General features: G+C 41.3%; 1 protein-coding gene and 1 pseudogene across 6 annotated transcripts in view; one reads left to right on the forward strand and one right to left on the reverse strand.

Moving 5' to 3' along the window:
- Positions 1 to 21,281, reverse strand: part of FNDC3B (fibronectin type III domain containing 3B) — a 363,538-nt gene that overhangs the window by 284,418 nt on the left and 57,839 nt on the right. The window contains exon 1 of one of the 6 annotated variants that reach the window (XM_043594899.1): positions 7,103 to 7,172. The exons of 4 other annotated variants lie outside the window; for them this stretch is intronic. The gene's annotated coding sequence lies outside the window, so the exon portion shown is untranslated. Of the gene's footprint in view, positions 1 to 7,102; positions 7,173 to 21,281 lie in introns of those variants that run through there. One more of the 6 variants, XM_043594894.1, reaches the window with a different exon arrangement.
- LOC122491003 lies at positions 1,159 to 14,733 on the forward strand (annotated as a pseudogene).

The raw sequence follows: 21,281 nt of genomic DNA on the forward strand, positions 1-21,281 counted from the left end.
AGCTTTCCAATAGTCGGAAAAACAATAACAAATTCCTATACAGAATTATAATTTGTTCTTTCAGAAGTATTTAAACATCCTTCATTTATGCCTAAAAATTTATGGCACAAAAAGTTTAATAATAGCATGTGCAAGGAAGAGACAACAAATACATGCATTTAAGTCCATTCAGAAATAAAGCCACATAAACTTTTTGTCATTCATAATAAAGTCCTCCCAAATATCAAATGCAAGGATATTTGATCAATGAACACTTTAATACTCAATGTCCAAACCAGGCAAAACTGTGGGACAAATCCTTTAATGACTGTCTCAAATCTGTCCCAGATGGGTATGACAGAAAACAAATATTTTTCTCATTCTTAAACCCCTCCATTCTGAACATTAAATATACTTCCCTCTCCCACAATCCCACCCAAAGAAAATCCTTCTCTGGAAGTATCAAATGATGCATAAAAGCCACCCAAGAGATTGTAAACTTTTTTATTTTAAATAGGTAAAATTTTACACTATTCATTATAACCCCATTTGGAGAAACTAATTATTTTAAGCACCAAACAACGAAGTCTTGTCCCAACTAAGGAAGCACATTCTATAATAACAGGTCTTATAATTCAGTGTTAATAGTACCATCATGCTGTTTTATGAGGCAATTACTCAGTTCCTAAGCAAATAAAGGTACAAAACCCAAAGCCCAATAGTTTATCCTGATGAAGGAAACAGATTCTTGCTCAATAAAATTAACTAAGGTAATCCCATTGACACTGTCATGACATCACCGTTTGAGTAGGTCGAACGATGGAGAACTGATGTCCATGTCAATTGTATTCCTAATATACTTAATCCTACTAGTGCATGAGGAAAGGCCAGCTACTTTCTCCAGACTGCTGATATTACACAGGCTTGTTTCTTAAGTGGAATGTTTTACTTCACGTTTCTTCCGAACTGCAGGCTGGATAAACAGGGCAGTAATTTACATCAGGGGTCTGACTATGAAGCCTCTGGGGTGAAGAAGCACCCTCCTCTATCTTTTCTTCACTCCTCCCCAGGAAGAGTTCCAAGGCACTTGCTGGCACAGATTATGGCTCTGTCTTCTCTCCCTTCCCTGCTAAAGCAGTGAGGGGCCAAAGCCCTTTGCCACACAAGCAGTCCCCGGTCATGTCACACACGAGCACAAGGATGGAACCTGCACCTTTTTTCTCACCCAATGAGGCAGCAGGAGCAAACCAACTTCAGGGCCTGCCGGTAGGTCCCTGAAGCCTGGAGGTCCCGCCACTAGGCCAGAGAACAGTAAATGATGATGGGGGGCAAGGAGGAGGGGGGCCAGAACTGAGGTCCTTAGTCAGGACCTGCTTTGGGCTAAAGCTATTTATGCTCCACTGGTCCAACCCAGCTGCCTGATTTTCAGTATTTGGGGTTGAGACTCAAATCCAATTCACCAGTGCTATTTTATTCCTATTTGTCACTGTCTCTTGGGGATAACTGCAGGCACTGGGTAGCAGGAGACAGTTGTAATCTGACACAAAATTCAAGTGTTCCTGGCCCACTGGCCCTAATACCAAAGAATATCTCAACACCAACATTATATCTTACAGTGACAGTTGCAACGGAAGAAAGCTCCTGGTTGGTGCCATGTTACACAATGGGACTCGCTATTAACAGGACATAGCAATCCTGTCTTGCCAGGTAACACTCTTAAGCACAGATGTCACTTCCAAATTATGGAGTTAAACTCTAGGCCCTGCAACTCTGGGATTAGGGGAGAGACCTGAGGCCCACACAGGTTTTATAGACAGATGTAGGATGGGAGCCCAGAGTTGCAAAAACACCCGAAGAAACCCAAGTCCACCGGCAAAAAGAGGTAAGTGGCATTTGCTTTTGAAAACTGTACAGACAATTCTGGTAATGCAACTATTCTATAAAGAAAAAAAGATGCCTGAATCTTTTTTTTTCTTCCCCCCCTACTACAATGGATTGTCTACCTCACAGATGTATAGTGGTTATTGCAGACTGTGGAGGGGAGCAGGGGAGGGGAAGGCAGGAGGAACTGCACATAAAATAAAGTCAACTATACGACCATCACTCAGATGGCAATCAGTGAGAATTTATAAACATCAGACACTCCTACTGTCTAAACTCAACCACACTGTTAACCATAGAGGAAAATGGAAGGATGAATATAATGCATAGAAAGCCACTGTGAACCCTGGCACAGAGTCTCCCTTCTCCATAACCAAAGCTGCTGATCGATCCTCTTTTTTCCTAGGCCACTGGCTTGCTAAAAGCCGACGTCTGTTTTCTAATCTCTGAGTTTTAGCAGAGATAAACCAGACTTTATCCTGAGTGGAATATTAGGTAAGAGATTCATCGAGGTGAGGTGGTACACACAGCCAGCAATATTTAAATTCCCATTTCTAGGCTCCATACGCATACGTAGGAGAGTTTCATTTGCCTGAAATGCAAGAGATATATGGAAATAATCAGTAAGTTATCTCTAAGCAAGATAATGCCCGGGCACCTGGGTGGCTCAGGTCATGATCTCGAGGTCTGTGAGTTCGAGCCCTGCCTCGGGCTCTGTGCTGACAGCTCAGAGCCTGGAGCCTACTTCAGATTCTGTGTCTCCCTCTCTGCCCCTCCCCCGCTCATGCTCTGTCTCTCTCTCTCTGTCAAAAATAAATAAACATTAAAAAAAAAAAAAAAAAAAAGATAATGCCCAGCTATTTAGAAAGGAAACCACGTCCAAGTTGTCCCTTAACATTATGACAGAATACAATTTAGCATCACAGACTGAAGGATAAACGAAAAGGCAAGAAGGGGACTTTAAGAAAAATGAAAACCACAGATGCAAAACATAAAATAGGATACACACTAGTACCGTTTTGGTTATTTCCCAGTGATGAGGAGAAATGTAGCAAGTTTCCCCAATACAAAATGCAAAGTCAAATATTCAGGTATTAAAGTGGGAAAACCACACTGCCATTAAACATTGACAGTTAAAGAAGGTTTAAGTCCGGGGGCGCCTGGGTGGCTCAGACGGATAAGCAGTTAAGCATCCATCTTCGGCTCAGGTCATGATCTCACAGCTTGTGAGTTTGAGCCCCACATCGGGCTGTCTGCTGTCTGCACAGAACCTGCTTCAGATCCTGTCCCCTCTCTCCCTCTCTCTCCCTCCCCTGCTTGCACTCTCTTCCTCTCTCAAAATAAATACTTCAACTTAAAAAAAAAGAAGGTTAAGTCCAGCCAGAAGGCTTGGGAAGGCTTACTAGGCATCAATCATTCAATCGATCAGCTCCTGAGAAGGTGAGTCTCCTGTGTTTGGACTGGTAACCCAAATAAACTGCACCGGTCCTCCATTTGAACAGGTGTGCCTCAACCCCACCGCTCTGAGGAGACCCATGTGACATACCCAAGAGACCCCATATGACTTTTTAATGGAATGAAAAGATGAAGCAATAAATGTGGAAGGCTTACTACCCAAACAGTTGACCATGAGGACCAAAACTTACTCTATTTGCAATGACTGTGGATGGAAAGTCACACATCTTCATTACAGAGAAGGCTGGCCATAACTTTAGTTTTTCTCAGGGATGTGGGGTCACTGTTTACAACAATACTGTCTGCAATCACAAGGTGATGTGTTAAGGAGTTACTGAAGCATTTTGACCTTGTACGCAGAGAAATTCATGCCTACTTTTTGGGTTTTTTCCTCTTTCTCATTAGGAAACACTGCAGACCATCCCTCCTCACATTTCAGGACCGTATCCTAAATTTGCTGTCTTACCTCTTCCTTGGGCTCCTTAGGAAGCCAGACTGCTAGTCATGTACACGAGTAGAAAGGAACAGTCTCTGTGGGGTCACTGAAGCTCCCCTATGTGCCTTGAGCCACCTTCCTTGACCATTTGCTGATTATCAGCTCTAAGAGAAGCTGAATGGCCAGATGTGTGATCCCTGGAAAACTGAGCTGTAACTGTTTTTCATTTGAGTCAGAAAGTCTCATGACAAACCACCCTGACAAAACATTCATTTTTCTGGTCTGGGTTCTTTCTCCCCTAGACAAATGTGTATCCGGGCTGGCCAAATGGATCACGGAACTCAAGTATTTCAGACAAGGCTGTACCACATTCACACCGTCCCCTTCACACACAACAGAGTTCTTGCAAAGATCTCATTCTTTAAACCACTACCCTTTACAAATAAAGAATAAATGTGCTGCAAGACTAATGAGAATTAAAAAATGGAAAATGGATGATTTCTATTACAATGCTTTTTTCTAATCCTCTGAATTTATTTATTTGTTTATTTATTTACTTATTTATTTATTTATTTATTTGTTTATTTATTTATTTATTTATTTATTTTTACGCAGGGCCCCAAGGTTTCACTCCTGTTCTTTATTTTGTTCTTACCCATACCCATGCTTCCATTTCAAAGAATTCGGTAACAACCACAGGCCTTCACAACCTCTCCCCCTAACCACACATCCTAACACTAAAACCACAAGTGCTTCATGCCCAGCTAGTTCTCGTCTTCTGACTGACAGGGGAGGGATGCCACACGAGCACTTGTGGTTAACTTCCCCCTCTCCTGCAAGAGCCAGTCGTTTGCCACCTTGATTACCTGCTAGCAAGGCCCAGCACTAGGGAAGAAGTCCTGAGCTAACAGCAGGCGTGGGGGCTGGGCGCTCTGAGAAACGAACAGATCCTCACTGTTAGTTAAGACATTTAACTCCGTCCAAATATGCCCCAAAGCTTTTAAAGAACACCTTATTTTAAAAGAATATTACAAAAGGTCTTCAGTTTTTACATTACTCTAGGCAACTGGCTTATTACTTTTTCCTCTTATTTGGCTTTCCCAACTCCAAGTCTAAAAAGGTTTTCCATGGTATTTTGGCCCCAGCCTATACCAAGAAACACACGGGCCAAATTCATGAAAAACTGGATTCTCAGGAGAGAACCGCAGATCCATTTCCAAAGGCCAGAGAAAGCAATTATATACTAGGAAGCTTTTCTAACTTGAAAAAACCAAAGCCCTAATCGCTGTTGGGAGAGTTTTTAAATCGGTGAACCCGGCCTTCAAATTAGTAACAAAATGTCCTGGTCCCTCACTCCATGGGCCGATGACCCAAATTTCCTTACATTAATTCAAAATGTGAGTTGGCAGTACAGTACACAAATTAGTTTCAGACGACAAGAGAAAAAGAAACGTAACAACACCAAAAGGAGCGAAGTATAACCCTCAGAACCAAAGGAGCCCACACAGCTGCAGGAGAAAGAGGGGACTCTGAGTTACATCTCAAGTCAGGCCCTGAGGCACAGGCTCCCAGGCTCACTTCACCTACACTCTGACGTTGTTTTTGACTGATTTCTAGAGGATCCTAGGGAAGTGTCTAAAAAGCAGATGCTGTGAGGAAACCAATAAGAAGAACGCACATGATCAGCGTTAACTTTTCACCTCCATCCTGCATTTAAAATCTTTTTTTTCAACGTTTATTTATTTTTGGGACAGAGAGAGACAGAGCATGAACAGGGGAGGGCAGAGAGAGAGGGAGACACAGAATCGGAAACAGGCTCCAGGCTCTGAGCCATCAGCCCAGAGCCTGACGTGGGGCTCGAACTCACGGACCGCGAGATCGTGACCTGGCTGAAGTCGGACGCTTAACCGACTGCGCCACCCAGGCGCCCCTCCATTCTGCATTTTAAAATGCACTTTCAGAAACCAAATGGGTTCCTTGATGAGTGGGACATTGATGAAAACGTATCAATTACGGGAACTTTTTATAAAGCAATTGGGCAAATAAATAATCTAATAAATATTAACCCGTAATTATTTTTATTAAATTTTTATTAAAATTAACATTTATTGTTTATTATTAATATTTATTAAAATATTAATCTAAGTAATACTGATTAGATTGATTTTTTTGGCCTAATACATACTCTTCAAAATTCATGCCACTGAAGATAACTGTGATTCCATAAGGTTTGTATTTTTTCCAATAAAACAGAGATTAACCAATCACATTCACATAATCTAAGCAGCATGTAAACATTTTGCCTGCAACATGCTTGTTCTACAGCCAGAGAAAAATGCTGTCATGGGTACATTAGTAAAACCATAGCTTGATTCACACTTTAAGAAAATTTCCTTCTCTACTAAAAATACCAATTGACTTCTAACACTGTGGGCCAGCTTTTAGAAAATTGTTACAAACGTACCAGAGAAACGTTCTAGCCATTTACACAATACTAATAAGAAAAAGCAACTTTTTCTTGTTGCAAAGGCAAGAAAAACCCCAGCAGTAGTCAGAAAGACAAAAGGACAAACTAACTCAATCATGGAAGACAGGGGGGGTTTACTTTACCAAGTTGTGTTTGGGGCAAAAGGGTGCTACGAGGAAACTAAGAAATCATTGTATTCTTTTACAACAATGTAACTATCAGGTAGCTAATGCTTTATGAGTGATTACAAGTTTCTAAAATGGCTAAGTCTAATAAAAATTTATTATGACAAACATTTGTGCAGCTGATTTACATTTGTCTGTGCCATGGCTGTAGTAAAACAAAACAAAACAAAATGTAGAAAAGTCAGAATTATGACAGAGAATCACAGAGCAGAGAAAAAAGAAATAAAGAAAAACTATGTTCACGAACCTTGTCTCATATGGGTGGCCTTTATGCCCATATGCCATCAGTCAAAAGACTGACAACTTCCTAATGTGTGGTCTCCCTTTGTAAGCTTTATTAGCAAGATTCAGAAAGACAAAGAAGGAGGGAGAGAGAGCTCAGAGAGAGGAGGGGAGAGAAGGAAAAAAGTTAGCTGAACACATTCCTGACAACTAATACGATGTCAAAGTATCATTTGTTATTTTATCTTCCTCATCAGAAAAACCTCTTTCCTTACTGCTCCACACTGGTTTTAAAAGGTAAAGCCCTGGACCGGTATTTCAAGACCTGGAAACTCTGAAAATGGTTGTCATTTCTAGCCTTCAGAGCAAAACTAGAAAGAAACAGCTTTCTAATAATAACTATGGAAACACCAATAGCATCAATAGGGGAGGAAAAGCGATTGAAACAAAACAGAAACACTGTGCAATCATCTTTACCTCTGGAGCTGAGAAAAATCTGCCCATCGATCAGCACACATCTGTTTTTACCACCTCCCTGCGCCTATGAGAGGAGTTTTTCTCTCCCTTCTCGGCAACATGAAACCAGCTCCCTGCGCCTGGCTCTGCCCATGCAGATTAGCATGTGGCCATTTACAAACCTGGACGTGAGAAAGCTGGGGTGGTTTTAGTGTTTTTTCTTGCCCTCACCTCTCCCGTACCATGGACTGGAAAGGTACTTGGAGACAGGAAAACACTCCCCTTTGCTTTTTAATAAATCAAATTAAATTGGGTGGGGGGGGAGGATATGGAGAGGGACTATGGATTTTTATCTGAAATTTTCACAGCCCCTTGGCTATCAAGAGCTCAAAGGACCAGTGTGTTATGGTAAAAAGCATTACAGTAGGACTCCAGGACTGAGAACTGAAAAGTCTGAGTTCTAATCCGGGGTTTGCCCATTTACTCTGAAGCTGAAATGTCCCCTTTCATAAAAGGACAAGAGTATAGATTAGCCTTTAAGGTTCTTTTCTGCTCTTAACAGACCACACTTTCAAACACCACTGCCGACTTAGCACAGATTAAACTCAAGCTAGAAAGAGGCTTACTCAAACTCTGAAAACCTATAGTTGCTCTTACTTGTGAAAGTAGAACCTGAGCCTCGTGCATAAAAGGGAGGAAGGATCTAAGCAAAATGTTGGAAAAAAGAATGTATTGAGCAAACAGCGATGGTAATCACTGTGTTTTTATGCCAATGAAATCTAATTTTACAGCTGAGTTCCACACAGCTGTGGAAGAAAGACTCTTGCCACGGCTTGCCACGTGAATGAAAGGAGGAGGGGTGATCACTGTTCAAGCAGAAAAACCTCTTGAGACATGAGCAGTACCTGTAGGTATGCACCCAGCTGGTTGGTTGAGGCACAAATTGTCTGGAATTTGTCTTCTTGTCTGATATGCGTTCATTAGCGAAGTTAAATCACGGTCGTCTAAAAAGTTCTCAGCCTTAAAAACATTCTTGCTTTTTGCATCCAATTATAAACACAGGACATTCAGGTGCAGTGTTTAAATCCACAAAGAAATCCTGTGAAATCGAGTTCAGATTAAAACCACCACCACCTCCCTGGATTAAAATAAATAATGGCTTAAGCAACAAGTAAAAAAGAATTGTCCACTGTGATCTGGGGAACAAGGAGGGATGCCAACTTGTCTAATATATAGGCCTTGCCTTCAAGAATACATACATGTTTGTGTGTGTGTGTGTACTTTTAGTTTGCCTTTGCTTAAATGGCAAAGCACACCCATGTCTGAACTCAAAACTACTACGCAGGGGTGCATGGGTGGCTCAGTTGGTTAAGCATCTGACTTCGGCCTGGGTCATGATCTCGCCATTCCCAAGTTCGAGCCCCACGTCAGGCTCTGTGCTGACAGCTCAGAGCTTGGAGCCTGTTTCAGATTCTGTGTCTCCCTCTCTTTCTGCCTCTCCCCATGCTCTGTCTCATGCTCTGTCTCTCTCTCTCAAAACTAAATAAACATAAAAAAAAAAAAACCCTACTACTATCTAGAAGGCACCATTTTTGGTGGGGGAAGGGGAGTCTATATATCTACAGATTATATGTAAACACTATACTAATCTGAGGCTACTTTTATAATTCTCCATAAATAATACAGAGGTTGCTTCCATAACTCAATACGTCCCAAATCTTTTAAAAAACATAAAACCGGGGCACCTGGGTGGCTCAGGCGGTTGAGCGAAGGACTTCGCGGTCCGTGAGTTCGAGCCCCGCGTCAGGCTCTGTGCTGACAGCTCAGAGCCTGGAACCTGTTTCAAATTCTGTGTCTCCCTCTCTCTGACCCTCCCCCGTTCATGCTCTGTCTCTCTCTCTCTGTCAAAAATAAATAAACGTTAAAAAAATTTTTTTAAAGAAAAAATAAAAATAAAAAATATAAAACCTATAGGAAAAAAAAATTACAGCCCTGTATATTTACAGTCTCTGGACCTGAGATCCACATCCGTATATACGTAACAACTCAGTTCTGCAAATATTAGCTAAAAGGAAAGGGGACCCATCTACAAACAAAAGCTTAATGAATGTTTGTTTGGTTTGTTCAAGTTTGAAGTTTGCTTTGTTTGAAGTTTACATATGTAATTAGACATTTTTATTAGAACACCTCAACTCCAGCTACACTCAGCACAATAAATCTGACCTCCCAAGGATGACACTCTAGCACCTGCAGTGAAACATTCCAAAGCTATGAGCCCTTATTTACACACGTATCCAACCTAACTTTCCCCACATACTTTATCCATGGATGCAGGTAACTGAAAATACATATTTTCAATGAAATTTGGACTTGTATGGCTCATTCTTTATAGCCTTTTCTATAGGGCATTGAAGAAAAGTCTAGAAAACTATAGTCCAAGAATGTAAAGGTCATTTCTTTGAGTTTATTTATTTACTTTGAGAGAGACAGAAATAGCGTGAGTGGGAAAGGGACAGAGAGAGAGAGAGAGACAGAGAGACAGAGAGACAGAGGATCCCAAGCAGGCTCTGTGCTGTTGGAGCTTGAACTCATGAAACCATGCGATCATGACCTGAGCTGAAACCAAGAGCTGGACCCTTAACCGACTGAGCCACCAAGGCACCCCTGGAAAGATCATTTCTAAAGCCCCCTCCAGTTCTAAGACTTCCCACCACCATACCACCTACCTCCAAACTGCATGAGAAGGTAGAAAGAGATGAGATGTGAAGTCAGAAGACACGCTCTCCTTCCCAGCACCCGCAATTCACTCCTTACCCAGTCCTCAGGCACCACTATCTGCCTGAAACCTCCACAGCACTGCCTGTCCTCTGTGGTTCAGGGTATTCCTGCACAGGCTGTCTGCATCTCAGTTTCTGCATCTGTAACAGGGGTGCTTAACATGGCTTCTAGACTCCCCTTTAATAAAACCCCAAATGTATCAAGAATTAAGTTCACATTTGTGCAACCACTGAGTACCTAACAGCCACACATAACACCCTTTATTTGGGGGTAAAAATGTGTTACAAGCACCAAACAATTGACTGCTTTCTGGGAAAGCGTTAGAAGAAGAGCTCCGAAGATCTTCCTTTAGCCTGGGGGGGGGGGGGGGGGGGGGGGGGGGGGGCAAGAGCACTGTGTGAACCACCTCTCACTAATGCTCATCCAGCTTCACAATATTCATGTGAGGTGGGCGGTGTTCCTCTTTTACATATGTAGCAACTATTGAGTAATCTGCCCAAGGAGACTCAAATAGAAAGTGATGGTAAGAATAGCCAACTGATTATAACATTCAAGATTCTCCCAAGGAAACACAAAGTGGACAAGCTGATGCAGAATTCACAGGTCAGTGGCTTTAAAAATTATATAAAACATTATCATGGTGTTTTGCAATGTTCATCATTGTTGAATCACTGTTGTACACATGCAACTAATAAACTATTGTGTGTCAACTGTATTTTTATTTTTTTTTTTAAGTTTATTTATTCTGAAAGAGAGGCAGTGGGAGGGGCAGAGACAGGGACAATCCCAAGCAGGCTCTGTGCTGTCAGCTCGAACCCACAAACCGTGAGATTATGACCAGAGCCGAAATCAAGAGTTGGATGCTTAACAAATGGACTGAGCCACCCAGGCACCCCCTTTTCTTTTCTATTTTTTGTTAATGTTTATTTTTGAGAGAGAGAGAGCATGCACACATACACACACGAGCAGGGGAAGGGCAGAGACAGACAGACAGACACCAAGGATCTGAAGCAGGCTGCACGCTGTCAGCGAAAAGTCCAACACAGGGCTCCATCCCATGAGCAAGGAGATCTCAACGTGAGCAGAAGTCTGACACTTAACCGACTGAGCCACCCAGGCACCCCTTCCTTTTTTTTTTTTTTTAATTGAACAAGCACATGACACAAAATTCAAAAAGTAACTTTCAAAGCCACTCAGTAAAAGTACATTTCTCACCTATCCTCCACTGCTCCCCATACAACAGCAACAACTCTGAATTTTTGATGTATCCTTACCAAGGTACAGATTTAATAATTTTTAAAACATTTTTAAAGTAGCTTAAGGAAGGGTAAGCAAATTCATTGTATTAGCATGTAGTCCAGATGGTTAAAAGTTAACCAGGGAGGGGGAAAAACCCCTGCATACACCATATTTTAAACTAGTAGAGTGATACTCTCCATGGTGACTGTTAATGAGATGTGCCAGGACTAACCACAAAAGCAAGAATGCAGCTGACCGAATTATTGATGAGGTGGTTAGAATAAGGCCTTTCGTACGAAGGGTTTCGAGATTCTATTATTTTCAAGATCTCAAAAGGACTTAGTTGAAAGATACCTTCTAAAATGGCATTACAAAAGGACCTGAACAAAATTATCATCTGTTGGCTGAACAAATATTTATTGAGCACCCACTGTGTGCCAGTCACTGTACTAGAATCCTAGGATTCTAGAAATACAGGCACGGGGTTAAGCAGCATACAGTGAAATGTTACACTGGATAACTAAAACAGAATCCAAGCTGGACACTTCTGATGAAACAACACAGAGTCAACAGACCTCCATGCTCTATGAACCCTTTCATCGGAGATAAACTCCAGTGTCTAAATTTGGTTTCCCAGCTGTGGCCTCTTTTCTCGACTTAAGTGTTCCAGAAGAGGAGTTTGTCTTCAAAACATGCCCCCTACCTCAATCTTCACTTCTGATCAGCCAGGAGGATACTAAAATTGTTTCTCGAGGGGCGCCTGGGTGGCGCAGTCGGTTAAGCGTCCGACTTCAGCCAGGTCACGATCTCGCGGTCCGGGAGTTCGAGCCCCGCGTCGGGCTCTGGGCTGACGGCTCAGAGCCTGGAGCCTGTTTCCGATTCTGTGTCTCCCTCTCTCTCTGCCCCTCCCCCGTTCATGCTCTGTCTCTCTCTGTCCCAAAAATAAATAAACGTTGAAAAAAAAAATTAAAAAAAAAAAAATTGTTTCTCGAATCAGCTCATATAGAATTCAACCATGTTTACGTTACATACCCAGTTTTGTTTATGTAAACAGATGTCATAGAACACTCTTTATAAGGAAAACAATCTGCACTATTAAGATCGTTGGTGTTTTGTCTATTTACACTTAAGTATGTATTTCAAAGATTTCTGACATTTCATTAACAATCGTAGATGTTGGTTCAATTTTTTTTTTTTTTTTAATATCTCATTCTTTTCTCCACCTCTAAGGTGAAGGGGGTGGGTGTCAATGAGAGAATACTACAGGATACACTGAAAACCAGCATGGTGTTATTTCTTGAAGAATCACTACAATTGATGACATTCTCATAAGCAACATGGTATTTCACTTAAAGTGACTAAACACAAAACACACACCAGGTGTTTCTTTGAGCTTAAAACCTACTGAAACAGAAAGTCCACATGAAGTGACAAAACTCGCAAAGAAACAAATTAGCAGGTGCAAAGACTCACGTAAGGAAACATCTATTTACTATTTCAGATTAACTTATTACTATAAAATTTTAGTATGAGATAATACATGCAACCACATTACTAATTTAGACCAACATTTTTTTAAAAAACACAAAAATGTGGAATTCTTTAGGAAAACTATTTTCCTCTTCTCAAGGGGAAAAAAAAAAACTGTCACGTACCACAGAGCATTAAGGAGGTTGGTTTTCCTAGATGAAAATAATGACTCCTATCCACGTGCTTTACGTGCAAGTGGATGAATCTAAATGTTTGAATATATGGTGCCTGCCTATATTCTAAACACTCCCTGTGAACGAGGAGGACATCATTAATTACACTAATATAATTTATTAAGAAAATATAAGGGGGCTACATTTATTCATTTAATAAACACCTAGGTTCTGCTCAGTGCAAGATACTTTTAATCTGAAATCATGCAAATTCTAAACCTGAGGAGTCTGTTAAGATGTCAAAATCTTTCCAGCAAAACAATTTTAAATGTCAACTCAGATACAAAACCCGTATTCTCCAATTCAATTTTCATATTTCCCATAATGACAATGCATGAAAGACACACGCAAAAAATATTGCCATGAATGTCACAGAAGAACTCAGAAGCATGGGAATGAAAAAGACAAAGAACATTTTAGGGTTATTAATAGTTCTCACCTCATGATCCCCACAAAAGGGTCCCCCACACCACACTGTGAGAACTACTGCACCAAACTAAGCTGCTTAGATGTAAAAGAAGAAAATTTTAATTTCACTCTCTAGTAGACAAAGATGGCTGTCCTTATATTATAGTCTGTATATTCACAATTCACCTGACAGATTCTGAACAAAATTATTAATCCAAATGAAAAGCTATCCAATTCTAGCAGGGATTTCTCTCTTTAGGACTTTATGTTACACTCTTTAAAGCACTTTGGGGAGGGGCACAGTGCCAGTGCAGAGCCTATTTGGGATTCTCTCTCCCTCTCTCCCCTCTTCCCTCTCTGCCCCTCCCCTGCTAGCTCTCTCTCTCTCTCTCTCAAAATAGATAAATAAACTTAAAAATAAATAAATAAATCACTTTGGTGAAACACATTCATTTGGTAAAATCTTGAAGGAAGTAAGAACAGGAGGCTGGTGGGATAAGAAAATGGATGTTGAGGGCCAGGTCCCCCTCTGCAAGGATGGTCAGCAAAACTGGAGGTCAGGAACAGGGTAGGACCAGATTCCAGTAAATCCAGGCCTGCTAGATGGGACTCCCATTCAACCTCTCCTGATCAGATTCATGCCCTGTACTCAAAGCAAATAATCAAGCTCACAACAATCATCGTGGACGTGATGAAGTTCCCCAGGTCACACATGCTAGCCAGCATGGCTAGCTCAGTTCATCATCCAGCTGGTCTGCTTTGTAGGGAGGCTGGAAAAGAGTCATTCTACTGGGAAAACGTTTACTCTTTCAGATGGAGAAAGGAAAACATGAGACCATTGAGTTGATGGAGCCCCTTGATGAAGAAATCTCTGGAATCATGGAAATAGCTGGAAGAGTTAAGAGCCAAGGCAACCATCATGTGTGTATCTTATGTCCAGTTTAAAGAAGATAACCATCCTTTTGATCTTGGACTTTACAATGAAGCTGTGAAAAATACCCATGAGTTCCCTTGGTTTTTTCCTTTGGGGGTTGTACAATATAATTGATCTTGATGATTTTTTTATGATTGCAAATGAGCTACACTGAATACTATTTAAGGAGGCCCCGGATATTTGAAGGAAAGAGTGCTATGATTTTTAGTATTTAATTTGTTCTCTTTTTAATTTCATTTACCTAACTTTGTTAGACATTACAATCTTTTTTTTTTTTTTTTTTTTTGAGACAGCAAGCACAATTGGGGGAGAGAGAAACAGAGACTGAGAGAATCTTAAGCAGGCTCCATGCTCAGCACAGAGCCCGATGCGGGGCTCAATCCCACGACCCTGGGATCGTGACCTGAACCAAAATCAAGAATCAGATGCTCAACTGACTGAGCCACCCTGGTATATGGTCAGATAATCTGCAAGAACAAAGCAGTTGCCCTGAATTTACTTTTCTGTTTTATTAACAAAAGTTTAAATGGTTTTTAAAAGATCTCAAGTCCAAGGAATAGACAAAAATTTGTGTTGCCATTCCCAAGTAAGAATCGTGCCTGCTCTGATCGCTAGGCCTTTGTTTACTGCTCAACGCCGTCATTCTAAATCCAGAGACAACTTGATCTAGTATCTTCTAAGGTCACTAACTTATTTTCTTTTGCCTCAGCCTATTATGTCTTTCATCAAAGAATCCAAAAAAATCTTTCTGAGGCATAAGAACTCTTACAACAAGAAACTCAAGTTTAAAATATAGACAAATCAGTAAGACAGTGACATTCATCTCCTAGAGCAACAAATTAGTAAAATTAAAATACAGCACGGCTAACTGATTTGCATGCAACAAACAATACTAGATAAGAGACTTCCCTTTTATTTTTAAAAATAGATTTAATAAGCCTATTAATTTTCCACCGGCCACTATAAATAAATGGAACTCCAAAATATCTTTCTCTCTGCAAGGGCGTCCTGGCCAGTCCCTGTTCGGCTGACCCTGAGTGGAATGTGTATTTACATGGCCCAGGGGCAGCATTGTGTGCTGGTGGGAAACCACTTCTCACAAACCTCCCATTCAGCGCAGGGCTCCACAATAGGTACTCACACAGGAAGCGGGCCTTGCTAACAGCACCTCTGGTTGTTCCAGAGAGCTTTTCCAAGGCAGCAGGTCCAGTGAAACCCTGCAAATGCCACGTTCACAGGCCCTAACTGCCTAGACTTCAGGGTCAACAAAGTTAGTGTTGCCCACAACCACCGCCCCGGTTCTTCCCAAGGTGAAATTGAAACGGTGAAAAATTCCGTTTCATTTTCCTAGCTTATCTTTCAGGACATCACTCTGTTCAAAAAATTAAAAACCCACAAACACACACACACACACACACACACACACACGCACACACACACACAGCCATAACGTTTTTTTCTCAAACTGTAAAACACTCCAAGTGTCTATTGCTTTTCAAAGCCAAATGAAAAGTGTCAGTATGGAATATGGACTTTAAAATATCAAAGCTTCAAAAATCACTTTATTATCTCTACTGAAAATTATGATTCCTTAAATATTGACCATTTTATTTAACTGCAAAGGAAAAAAAAATATTATTTTAACTCCTAATAGAAAAGCAGGCACTGTCAACATCGTATCAATAATGACTTCTGCACAAATATGGGAGGAAATAAAGGTAGCTGCTTATATATGCCATCAAATCCATCAACTGGTGGTTGAAAAATGCAGTTAATAAACAGGTTTTGTCAATTCAATGCTAAACCACTGAACTACTGGTAATTCTTTCTCCTCCTACGCATGTAAAAAACACAACCTGGTTGTTTGAAAAAAATGTGTTCATTAAATTCTCAATACCCCAGTTTCTCAACCTGCAAAAGAGAGGTAACAGCTGTTTCCTACAGTAATATTTTTAGACCATTAAATAATTTAATGATATTGGGCAAAGGGCAACCCTCCTGGATAGTTTTCCTCATTTCTCTAATTAAAGCACTGACCTCCATCATCAAGGTCCCTGCCAGCTCTAATAATCTATCAATTTGGGCACAGCAACAAAGAATATCACAATTAACACATACATGGATTTATTAGAAGTGTAATACTTAAGGCAGCCACCGTAAAAATAAAAGGTATCTGCACCCATGCCAACCATAAATAACACCACTCAGTAGCCACAGGCAGTCACTTTTGCAAGACAGAAGAAGTAAACCAGAAATACCAGGAGGAAATGCTCACAATGTTTAATCCGAAGGTACATCTATTTATGTAAAAAAACTGAAATGAAATAGTCAAGATGTAGACAATGTTTAACCTACAGATAACGAAATGACGACTCAACTATATTTTTCCTTTGTACTTACTATAGCTCTTAAAGTAGCCTACAATGAGCAACTGTAATTTTTATAATGATAAAAGTTAGCTTTTAGAAACTTGATGTAATCCCCTTCGTTTTGCTCCACGTGATTGTTTAAATGTTTGTAACTCAAAATGCTTTCAAATCACTGTCCGACATAAGGTGTAGACCTAAGGGGTATGGGCTTACCCAAGTCTCACAAAACTGGTTTCCACCAATCAACCGGAACTGTGGGCTGCGGAACTGTGGGCTGCGGCACTGGAAGAACCTGCACACGGTTAAGGAATAGATTCGGTAACATTTATAGAACCAGCCCTCGGGTCATGCTTGCTAAGTAATCCCTAGATTAGGCCCGCTCACCAGGACCAACCCAAACAGTTTGCTGTGTTTTTGTTTTGTTTTGTTTTAAAGGGAGTAGGGGAAAGGCAGGTTCCCCAGCCTTACTTTTTTTAGATAACAAGCACTCCAAAAAATCCTCTTCCAACTGCCAAAATAAATCAAACTTTCTGGGTGGAGGACTCTCTGTCAATCAAACGAGACTCAGCAAAGATAAACTAATAATAGAAATCTGTTACATACTTACTTGGCTGTGCTAACTATGCTAGTCCTTAACTAGCACAAAGGACTTCAAAAACTCTGGCTCTGAAAAGTACAGGGTGGAGTCGGAGAGTTCCCTCAGGCTTGGCAGGCCTCCTTGTCAGTGGAAAAGTACCCACCCACTCCTATCTTCGTGGGCTCTCTCCACCGCACCCTCCCTCATGTGAAACCTTCTAAAAATATTTGTCCCATATTTTTATTCCCTCATCCCCATATATTATAACATGCAACACATGTTCACTCTAGGAATCTGGAAATACAGAAAGGCAGGAACAAAGTTTCAATTATTCAGAATCCTATCACCAAGAAGCATCCACTGTTAAGAGGTGATGTGCTTCACTTCAGTTTTTTTCTATCCGTATGAAATCTATAAAGTTGGAGGGCTACAATTTACACAGTGCAGACCAATCTATTCTTTATTTGATACTTCATGATCATAACAAGAACGTTGTCAACTTTAAAAGATAAGTAAGGACTGGTTCCTAAAAATCACATTTTCAGAGAAGGCAGTAAAATCCTCTTCTAGGGTCCTTGACTTTGGCAGAAAGATAGGGGAGGGAAAACATATTTAACCCACATGCCCAACGTGCACCTAACCCAGTGTGCAGCCAGAGGCATTAACTTCTTTCTAGAAGGTATCAGAGCATAGCGACAGAATACTCTTAGATTGTGTACAAGTATTTTAACAGAATTATGAAGGGGCGCCTGGGTGGCGCAGTCGGTTAAGCGTCCGACTTCAGCCAGGTCACGATCTCGCGGTCCATGAGTTCGAGCCCCGCGTCGGGCTCTGGGCTGATGGCTCAGAGCCTGGAGCCTGTTTCCGATTCTGTGTCTCCCTCTCTCTCTGCCCCTCCCCCGTTCATGCTCTGTCTCTCTCTGTCCCAAAAATAAATAAAAACACATTGGAAAAAAAAAAAACAGAATTATGAAGTAAATGGTCCCCACATATCACTGTAAATTCAATTCTTTGTTCCATGTTTATCTATATACAGGTTTCTAAAAAGTAAAGTTTTATTCTCTACCTCCTAAGAGCTATAGGATGTTTTATGTTAACTATTCATAACACATCTCTCATAACTATAAACCAAACCTACCCTCCCAGCAGAATATATATGCCAGGAATCAAGTGTTCTGGTTGCCCCAAACACTTATCCCTGAGCATCTAGGCGTACTGATGCCAGGAAAATTATTACCAGGGAATCAAAGTGACAAAGACTCTGATGTGACTTAAAATATCTTAATATAAAGTCTGAGCACATAGATCATCACAGGACAGAATAGTGAAAAGTTGGAAACTATCTCATCCATACAACAGAAAACTAATTTTAAGTGCTGTAGAAATGAATCTGTTAATAAAGGAATATGTTCACAATCCACTGTTTATAGGGAAACGACGTAAAGGAATCCATGTTAAAAGGTCTATAAGCCATGGTCTTATTTGTGCAAAACTAGGACTAGTTTATTTTTCACACGGGGAAAAAAAAAAAAGAATATACCGTAAGTGTTCACAATGATTATAGTGAGGAAAGGAGAAGGAGGAGGAGGAAGCTTTTATCTACATATTCTGATACTTGTTATAATGTTTTTGTCACGGGGGGGGGGGGGGGGGGAGGAAGTATATGGACCACAGAGCATCTTAGAGGTGATCTCATAATATTTGTCAAAGAATCTCATGGAAAAATGAGAAACGGATAATGGATATCTGGTCAATGACAATTCTATTACATAAAACACACCTCTATGACTTCCTGACATGGGCCACTGGTTGTGCCGGCCCCATATTCTAAAGCTGTGCACTAGCTCACAGGTGTGGTTTCCCCTTCACTTGAGGCACAGCTGGGCAGACCAGCAGTGATGGTGAGGACTGTGAACCTCCTAGAAGCGATTTTCAGTTCCAAGATAGATCAGAGAATCCTAAGTCTAAAAAGGAACCTTGAAAAGTTCAGTTCTGACTCAGACTTGTACAATTATCTAAACATCTCTAACAGACCAGAGGCTTGAAAATATCATAACTCAGAATTTTTTTATTATACCATATCCTTCAGTTAGTTATCCCAGGATTTCCTCTCCCAAACAGTCAGTAAAAATATGTTTCTTCGGAATAACAGGATGACAGGAATAGATAAGGTCAGGATTAGCCAGACCTGTGTCTGAGTCAGTGAAAAGCATAAACTGTTGAACATTTTAAAATCACCACAATAAAAGGAATTCTTCCTTTGACGAAGGACGTTATCCCTGACCCTTCCTTTCCATCATCACCACCACACGCAGCAGCACCCTCCTTTAGGAACTAAAGCAAATCACTTCTAGGGCCTGGAAATACCTGAAACCAGCTTACTCTGCCCACCATCCCACTATGCACCGCCCCCCTCCATCCGTTCTACCCCGCACGCGCAGATCATGAAATTCACTTCCGGAACATCACTTCCGCTAAGTCACTGCTCGCTCAAAACCAGTGATTCTTGGAGCAGAGGCCAGAGAAACACCGCTAAGGGATGCAGAACGACGGACTTCTCGCTATAGGAGGAGCTGACCCACAGCCCTAACCACTCAGGCGAGTGTTTCTCCAAGGATGACGCAGGAACCCTTCGACGGAAGTAAGTGGGGCGCCTGCTGAGAAATGCAGCTTCCGCACAAATGTTCAGAGCCGCATTATTCATAAATGCCAACCGAAGAGAAACTACCCAAACATCTGTCAACCTCAGGATAAATTAATAAGATGAAGTACAGCCACATGACGGAATATTCCTCGGCAGTAAAAAGGAATGACGTACTGATAACAGGCTACAACATCAACCTTAAAACAGTGTGTGCTAAGGGGCTTGCCTATAGTTTCACGAGTTAGCTTGACCCAGATTGCAATTCTCTGCTAGTCCCAAAACCCCATGTCTGTGGGTTAAAAAAATAAATTTATGTATGCTAGCTGAAAAAAGCCAGTCACAAAAGGCCACATACTGTATGGTTTCCTTGGTATGAAATGTCCAGAAGAGGTGAACTTCTAGAGACAGAAAGTAGACTGGTGGCTGGCTGGGGCTGGCTGGGTGTGGGTGTGGAGTCGGAAGGGACGGCTGACTGGTACAAAAATGTTCTGGAATTTGTCGTGATGGTTGTATAATTCTGTGAATATGTTCTACAAAGATTGAATTTTACGTCTTAAATGAGTAAACAGTATGGCATGTGAATTGTATCTCAATAAAACTTTAAAAATACAGATCTCTCCCTTCCACCACGGAGCTGCTGAAACAGAATCTATGGAGGGAGGGGCCTAGATATCTTCCCTCGGCAGGAGGGAGGAGGACACACATGTTTACTAAGTACCCCAGAAAAGTCATAAAATGCGCTCAAGTTAACACCCCTCTAGCCCTTTCCCAACGCTGTATATAAACAGACTTGGTATCCTATTCTGTTCCTCAAAACCATTTCTCAGGCCCGATACATCTACTTTAGTCACCCACCCTACATGAATGTATTTCTTACTCGGCCTACACAACCACCCCGCCTAATCAGTGACTCTCCGGGGAGTGTGTGCCCACTCAACCTTTGCTCTTGGTACTCTCCTCCTGGGACATCAATCTGTTCTGCCCGGGCCTTACCTGCTGCTTAAAGCTACCTGAGGATTGCTCCCATTCATGATAAACTCTACTAAGAACCCTGTGGACATTCATACCCTCAAGTGTGAAACGAGGGTGATGGACTACTAGACTTCCTTCCCTATCTGACAGCTTGAGCTTCTCGGAGGAGAGACTCCAGAGAAATTCTCGACAAGCAGACTTTCTTCCATTCAGTTCGCTTGTTACCTCCAAATAACGTGTCTTGTGCAACTTCTTCCCCTACTTAATTTAGTGTATGGAGAAGTTAAATAACTTGAGGAATTTGTTTGAAAAGGCTGGAGAATGTGTATGTGTTTAAAGGTCCTCAAGATACTGCTATAGGGTCTGGCATATGGTAAGGGCTCAGGTATTTGACAAATTCCTTGATGCCTAAGAAGTCACTCCTTGAGCTCCAGTCTATTCACAGACTTCTAGGTTTGCTGAGGTATCCACACAAATCTTTGGTGTGGGGAGACCTGTAATTTCCACACTGCTTCTGTTTGACATACGATGTTTGCTGCCCTTCTTTTCCAACACTACCAACTCGTGGCAAAAACA

This window comes from Prionailurus bengalensis, chromosome C2, assembly GCF_016509475.1.
Source record: "Prionailurus bengalensis isolate Pbe53 chromosome C2, Fcat_Pben_1.1_paternal_pri, whole genome shotgun sequence".
NCBI classification, from domain to species: domain Eukaryota; kingdom Metazoa; phylum Chordata; class Mammalia; order Carnivora; family Felidae; genus Prionailurus; species Prionailurus bengalensis.